Below are 6000 nucleotides of genomic sequence, written 5' to 3'. Positions count from 1 at the left end.
ATCTTCCCGGACCGGGGCACGAACCCGTGTCCCCTGCATCAGCAGGCGGACTCTCAACCACTGCGCCACCAGGGAAGTCCCACAATATTTTTTATCCACTTTTACATTTTTTAGGTAATAGGATTGTAAAATATATTCTACTCTCTTCACACACTATCATAGCAGAAGCTTATCCAGACTTTATTACATTTCTCTAAATATAATTTAATGCCTAAAATTATTTTATCATTTATATAGCTATTGTGTTTTATCTAATATCTAGATTATTTCCAATATTTTACTGTGGTTTGTCCACATTTACTAACATGTTTTAAAAATTTAACTCCCAGGTTTACTGAGTCAAAGAGTATGACTTGTTTTTCAGAAATAAATTCAATAATTTTTCATTTGCATGAGCTATATATGATTATGGTAGCATTTGTTGTTTCCTGAGTGCTAGCTAGTATTCTTAAGTCTTTACATGATCACGACAGGAGCCACAGAATGTAGATTTTGTTATCCTTTCCATTTTAGAGATGAAAAAACTGGCATAAACACATAAAGTAAATTACTCAAGGTTAGACAGAAGGCAGGTCGTTGAGCTAAGCTTTGAAACAAGGTAGTTTGATTCTGGGTTCTAGATGCTTCTCCACTATGTTTCATTCCTTTTCCATTTTGCCACATCTTCATCATTTAAAAATTCGCTTATTGAAAAAAATTAAAATACGATGCACTTCATTCAATAAATATTTACTAAGCTATCACTATGTCCTAAGAACTGTTCTAATTGCTTGTGATACATCAATGTACAAAGGAAACATAGATCTCTGCCTATATGAAGCTTACATTCTTGGTTGTTGGGGGGGGTAGAAAATACAATTTACATAATTAATGAGTACATTATATATTGTGTTAAAATTCAGTAAGTACTATCTAAAAAAGCAACAGTAGAATGGGGTATAGGAAATAAGGACTTAGTGGGATGGCAGGTTGAAGAGTTCAGCACAAGGTAGGGTCCTACAACTGGAGTGTGTCTGGTATGTTTGAGAAACAGCAAGGAAACTGGTGTGAGAGAGGTAGAGGAAAGTAGGAAAGACTTGTAGAAGTCAAGCTATTAATGGTGCAGATTATGGTGAGTTTTATAGATGGTGTTAGGACTTTGGCTTTTACTTTGCATGAAATAGGTTGGGAATGATGGTTTCGTGTATGTTAATGCATGTCTTTGTTATATGGATATACAAAATGTAACTTGCCATATCATCTCATAACCAACATAGATGGATTTGGAAAATACTATTTTTATCAAAAACTTTGATAAGGAAGGAAGTTTTCTTTTATAAGGAGTCTTTAAAAATTATGTAGAAAGGTGGACTTACATCTGCATATCTGTTTAATTTTTAACTACTCTATTCACAAGGCTCTATTTTTAGGCTTTCCTGTCACACTCGTGCAAGCATGGCAGACTAGCTTTTTAAATATAAGCTAATTTTGTAGGTAAAATTTTATGTCTCAGTTAACTATATTTTTCTGATCACTAGTGAAAATAATTTATACATTATTGAACAAATTTTTTGTTTTCATGCCATTCATTTATTTTTTAAAAAATCAGCATGTAGTGATTTCTTACTACTTTGAGCTAATTTTGAGCTAATTCGTTAAAACATCCTTGCACATTAAGAGATGTAACCACTTTATTTTTAGCAATATTGTTTTCTTAATTTTGATTCATATGGGCAGGGGTAATCTCTCTCATTCTTTTCTCTTGCAACAGCTAATGCAGAACTTTGAACAAAGTGGTTGCTAAACACGTGTATAGCTAAATTTAACATTAATTTCAAAGTAAGATAATAGTTACCATTTAAATTTATTGATGAGTTTGGATAATAAAGCTTTTCTCTCATACAGTTTAATTTCAGAGCTTTCTTTTTTAAAGCTGATAAAAATTTCTAGGGCCAAATTATATTCAAATTATATTCAATTTGAATTATATTCAAATATATTCAAACAGGTAGATGTTCTTATTCTAGAGGCCTCCAGCCATTCAATATGTGTACCATCTCAAATCTGATATATGACATAATGAATTGTGATAGGCTAACTTATACTTTGATTTTGGAATTATATTGCAATATACTTTAACAGTTGTGTTTGAGATATAATTTTGATTGGAATGGCTGGTATTAAAAATTAAATTACCAGTTTTTGGTGTATTTATTGAGAAAACTTGGCTTCCAAAATTTTATAGAACTATTTGCTTTGTTGGCAAGAAATAAATGAGGTGTTTCTAAAGAAAAAGAAATGACAAGAATGAAAGCAAATTCTTGTTTCTGCCAGCTGAATTCAAGTTATAGGTTGATCCTTTGTAGCGGGAGCATTTGCATTAAAGGTAGAAAACAACTATATGGTAAACAAAATTTAAGTAAAATAGTAGGATGTTTCAGGAATGCTCTATCCAGAATGTTACATTTTCCCTGCTTAAGGTTAACCAACCCCTCTCTGTATATCAGGACACACTCACACTTGCAAGGAAGACCCACAGGAATGACTCCTATGGGAATGTCATTCCTCCATGTCCCAGAATGGCTCATTAGCAACCAGAAGCAGATGCAGCAAATGGACCAAAAAAGAATTCGAGACAGCTATGTTTCCAAGTCAGAAACCTTCTATTTAAGGACTTAAATTTGAGAAAATACAGATAAAGCACTCCTTACCATAAGTATATGAGCGCGAATACATGTGTGAATGAACATCACATGTGAAGCTAAGTATCACAAGATTTAAAATAATGCACTACAGATAGAGATGAAGATGGTAGAGCCTGAAGGAAAAGGATAAGATCCAGCACTGAGATATCACCTCTACCCTCCTCAGTCTCAGATGCCCTAAGGAGAAGGAGTAGGTTATCATCAAAATTACACCAGCATTTATTTTTAAATTCTGTAATTTGCTTTGCTTATTTCAATTTATGGTAACCAGCTATTTGTCATTTTTATCATCTGTTGGTAAGCTGTGTGTTTCAGTTCATTTTCTTTTCACAGTGGTAGACTAGAAGGTCAGTAAGCATTTCGTGTAAAGGGCCAAATAGTAAATATTTTAGGCTCTGTGGGCTATTCAGTCTCTCAGAACTACTTCACTCTGCTGTTGTAGTACAAACATAGTCATAAACAATACACAAGCAATACAGAGGCCTCCACATCATCTTGTTTAAATTTTCCTGTAGCAATAGCAATACCATATGAGTGACTTAGACCTGGGAAAATATACATATGACAAAAGACAGAATTTATGAAAATAAAATCAGTCCCTGTGAGCAGAATTAGGTATCTCAAGAATAGGTGTGATATTCATACTCTCTTCTGAAACTTTTTAGTAGTAGACAATATGGAAGAAAGGTCAAATGGGCCTCATTAGAAAATGGGTATATTCTTATGTGTACTTTCTTTAGATTCTGAGAAAAGCCCTATTTAAAGTTCATGACCTACAAAAATGTATCCTTTACTTTTATATGATATATGTTCTCCTTTAAATTTTTGAGTTCTCCCAAAATGGATTTAAGGTACACTACAAAGCCTGTTAAGAATGCAGAGTCAGGGCTTCCCTGGTGGCACAGTAGTTGAGAGTCCGCCTGCCGATGCAGGGGACACGGGTTCGTGCCCCGGTCCGGGAAGATCCCACATGCCGCGGAGCGGCTGGACCCGTGAGTCATGGCCGCTGAGCCTGTGCGTCCGGAACCTGCGCTCCGCAATGGCAGAGGCCACAGCAGTAAGAGGCCCGCGTACCGCAAAAAAAAAAAAAAAAAAAAAAAAAAGAATGCAGAGTCAACGTGGAAAGAGAGAGAACTGATAGTCCTGGGGCCACATTAGAGAGGAACAGCCATAAATTGAGGAATATGCTCTGAAACAAGTCAGTCTGATTCTTCTTCATCCTCCTTCTCAATCATTTTCCTAAATGTCCATAGTAGAAGTAAAAATTGACAGAATTAATGGGGAAGTTTAAAAAGGCACAAATATATATGGATAGTTTTTAACCGTTATCCCTCAGTAATTAATAAAGTAGACAAAAAAGTAGGAAAGAGAATGCTATCGCCAAACTTGCCCTAAACTACATTTACAGAATTCCATGTATACCAATGCAAAAATACATATTTTTCAAATCCAAAGGGATAGTTCACCGAGCTAGGCCATACGCTGATGTGTAAGACAAAACTTAATAAATATCAAAATACTGAAGTCATACGATGTTTTATTCTCAGATCATAATGGAATTAAGTTATGAAGCAATTAAAATAAGATATAAAATAAAATACCCAAATTTGAGACATAAAAGCATACTTTAAGTAAAATCTATGAGTCAAAGAAGAAACCACAAGAAAGTATTTCAAACTCAATGATAATGGAAACAAAGTTTATATGATACAGCTAAAGCCATTCTTACAGGGAAATTTCTAACTTTCAATACCTGTATTTGAGAAGAAAACAAATTTTCAATAAGTAAGTTTTCTCAACTCTAAAAACTAGAGAAAGAAGAGCAAATTTAACCTAACAAATACAAGGGCTATGTTAAGAAGATAATAGCAGAAATCAATGAAATACAAAACATACCCCAAAATAGAGATAAACAATGAAGCAAAAATGACTTCTTTGAAGACAATAATAAAAGTGATAAACACTTACCAAGATTGGTACAGGTAAATGGAGTAAAACCCAAGTAAGCTATATAAAAACAGAAAATAAGGACATTACTCTAGTCATTAAAAGAATAATAGAGGTCCTACTCCTAGGAAATGGAAAGGTATAAATGTGTCACACCTACTCAAACAATGAGAAAAAAACAATCTACAAAACAACTCTTTTGAGCTCATCAGAATGCTGAGGTAACTAAGGCAGCAGGTGAACTGAATTCCAAGGAAGGAAAATCCCATCCAAAGAGAAAGGAGACGCCATCACTGGCAGAGCATGTGAGAGGAAGGTGGCCTCCATAGAAGTGGGCAAGAAGAAATTAGCTACAATTTATTGAATACTTGGATGAAGTGTGGGCTAGCTTGTCAGTTTTGAAGACCTCCCCAGACATGGGAAGTTGACACTCAGTCACAAGTGCATTTACAGGGGGCCCCATGAGAGAGTTTGAGGGCATGGTAGAAGAATGAGGAGGGGACCCCTATAGGCTTAGGAATGCAGGGGGCGATTGGCACCCTCTGCGGGAGACACAAAGCTGTATTATCTTCCCTAGACCCTTCCTCTTTCTGATGAAGCAACAGCTTCTTGTTCCCACAAAGTCTGCAGAAGGAGTAGACGTACAATCTGTCTGCCTCTAGGCAAAGACCTGTTAAGACAGGTAAAAATACCTGTGATAAAGAAGTCAAAGTAAAACCCTCTACCACTGGGAGGGAAACATGGGAAAACTCTTAGGCCCTGGATTCTGCCTCAATACCAAAAAATTGTCTCCTACCGATGAGTGAGGAGCAAGAAAATCCTGCCTAAGGGGCTTCCCTGATGGCGCAGTGGTTGAGAGTCCGCCTGCCAGTGCAGGGGACACAGGTTCGTGCCCCGGTCCGGGAAGATCCCACATGCCGCGGAGCGGCTGGGCCCGTGAGCCATGGCCGCTGAGCCTGCGCGTCCAAAGAAAATCCTGCCTAAGATCAGTTGTAGAAAAACGTCAGTGTTTGTCTACCACAGGAAACAGAAGCAGGAATGCTGAGAAAGGAAGCACAGACCCTGCCTAGGGGAGACAAGCAGTGATTTACAGCAAGAGCGTGGGGTTAAGGGGTAGGGGGAAGCAAGACCACGGAGAAATACTCTCTGAGACACAAGCATACAGGCATTTAGGGATTACCAAAAGTGAAGAGAGGAGCTGAAACATTGAGAAAATCCTTCTGAAACCCCCAGAGCTCACTCTAGGTACAAGGTAGCAACCCAGCAGTGAACCTATAATTAACTGAAGGTAAGACTATCATCAGCAAAATTCAAACCAAACTCAACTCTTGATTGGATTGATTCAATCTCCACCTCACCCCCCATGTTC

The sequence above is a fragment of the Phocoena phocoena genome, chromosome 12 (assembly GCF_963924675.1).
Source record: "Phocoena phocoena chromosome 12, mPhoPho1.1, whole genome shotgun sequence".
Lineage (NCBI taxonomy): Eukaryota > Metazoa > Chordata > Mammalia > Artiodactyla > Phocoenidae > Phocoena > Phocoena phocoena.
The sequence above is the reverse complement of the archived record's forward strand: the minus strand, read 5'-3'. Positions refer to the sequence as shown.